Source organism: Dasypus novemcinctus, chromosome 24 (assembly GCF_030445035.2).
Source record: "Dasypus novemcinctus isolate mDasNov1 chromosome 24, mDasNov1.1.hap2, whole genome shotgun sequence".
Taxonomy (NCBI): domain Eukaryota; kingdom Metazoa; phylum Chordata; class Mammalia; order Cingulata; family Dasypodidae; genus Dasypus; species Dasypus novemcinctus.
The window spans coordinates 24,323,471-24,325,893 of NC_080696.1; positions in this window are offsets into that span (position 1 = coordinate 24,323,471).

Genomic DNA, 2,423 nt, shown 5'->3' on the forward strand with positions numbered 1-2,423 from the left:
TCTCTGACCCCTCGTGGTATGAACAACGGCCTGTTCCATCCTTTCACAGAGTACGCGTGAAGCCCTGTTTACTCATATTTGAAGAAGCCTGCCAGAATGCTGTGGTAGAGGGGGTGGTGGCTTTAAGCCCTGTGGGGTTTATCTTATGGAGGACTCATGAGGAGGCACCTGGAGGCCTGGCCTTCCATTCCTCCTGGCATCCCCCTGGTCAGTGAGTGATCCTACTTTGTGCGGGCAGCAGGGCCCACAGGGCACAGGGTACTCTGATGAGCTACCCTCCGCAGGGTTCTGCAGACTGTCACCACCCTTCTGGGGACACTAGCCCACCATGGGTTGTGTTGAGGCTCTAAGGGCACCACCAGCAGCTTGGTTTTCTCCAGCCAGAAAAAGCTGGAGAACAAGTTGTAGACCCTCTGTGTCGGGCAAGGCTCTGCCTTTCATGGGGGACCATCCAGAAGGGAGTGTGTGCCTGGAACATGCCAGAGCCCACTCCGAGCACCCCTACCTGGCTTGGATTTCAGGGTGTCCAGGGCACCACAGACCCAGATGAGCAAGATGTGTGATAGGGACCTTTAGAGAAGGGTCTCTGCAGGTGAGAAGCAAGAAAATAACTCACTCCTTGCCTCCCAGAAGCTTCATTTCCCAGTGGGCAGAGGCAGGAGAGGGGTCTCAGTGAAGTTTGAGCAGCTCAGTGCCTGCAGGATGTTCAGAAAAACGGACATCAACTCTACAACCTGTTAGTACCTCAACCCCAGAGGCTGGAGGGAAACACCTGGACTCGACGAACTAATGAAGCCAGCTGTCATCTACCACTGGTTTCCCCCAAAACTTAGAGCTGCTGGGGGAGAAGTCCAGAGGTCTATAGTCAACCCAGACAGGGAATGGCAAAGCAGGAGAGATTTCACCCTGCCCTCCAAGTTAAAAAAAAAAAAACCATGAGGATGAACCCATTGCCAAGGACATCTTCCCACCCACACTTAATGGGCCTGCCTTGGCAAGTCCCCGGCCCTTTCCTTCCATAATATCTCATTGTTTAAATATTTAAAGGACTCCCTAGGCTGGGAAATAAAAGATGCATTAAGGTAAGAGTGAAAATTGATTCAGTCCATTTAAAGGAAATCGGCGATCTCCCTTATGCAAAAGTATAAATAATTGGAGGTTTCCCAGAAGATTACCCAATAAGACATGGAATATTTTTGGGCCCAGGAAAATGTGCAAGTCATTTCAGTTTGAGTGTCTTGTATTGATAATAGAATTAGGCTCTTGTTTCTTAACATCACAGCACACGATGAAAGGCACAAACCGTTATACAGCAAGATTTGTGTCTCCGCCCGCCACCTACCAAGAACATGTGCCTAGACCAGTTGGCTGTTAGCTCTCAGATGAGTGACACACCACACACTAGCCTGCCCTTCACACATCACCCTATTTCTGTGTTCACATTAACATCTCAGAGACCTTCCACGTCAGTACGCAGAAAGCTGGAGAGGTCCCAGGAGGGCCACGTGCTGCTCCTTTGTCCCCATGGCAGGACCAGAAATTAATCAACCCTGTGGCATCAAGTTTCCAATAGTCTATTCCTGTGCATGTGACACCTGGACATTACTGGATGATCGGGTATGAGCATTTTTTATTTTAATAAACATTGCCAGATTTCCCTTCAAAGAGGTGTCACTTCACAATTCCACTAGCAGGTGCCACTGCTGGCTTCCCAGGGCCCTCACCAACACCACTATGGCCAAGCTTCCTCTTTTGTTTTTAATTAGAGGAGTCATAGGTTTACAGAAAAATCATGCAGAAAATACAGCATTCCCATATACCCTCACCCTCCCCAATATTAACACTTTGCATTTGTGTGATACCCTTGTTACAGCCAATGAAAGAATATTATAGTTACACTATGAACTACAGTTACGGCCAACCTTTTTGATCTTCGCCATTCTCACAGGTGAAAAAAAAAGGTAACTGGTAGTTTTAATATGCATTTTAATATGCATCTGATATGTTTAAGACCCAATTTAACATGCATCTGATATGTTTAAGACCCTTTGTTGTGAAATGTCTGTTCATGTCCCTTGATAATTTTTCTATATGATTGTAGTCAGTATGTAATTGATTTTAGGAGCTCTTTATGTAGTAAGGAAATTAGCCCATGGTGATGTAATATGTTGCAAATATTTTCTCCATTCTAGTATTTTTGGCTTTGTTTATGGTGGCTTTTTCAATCTGCATTTTTCATTTTTAGTAGTTTAAATTTATGAAATTGGTATTTTTGTACAAATTTATTTATGACTTCAGCGTTTTGTGTCCTCATTAGAAAGGTGTCCCCACTGAGATTATTTTTAAAGTTAACCAATTAACTATTTTGTTTGATTGATTTTGTTGTGGTGAAATATATGTAACATGAGATTTGGCATTTTAGT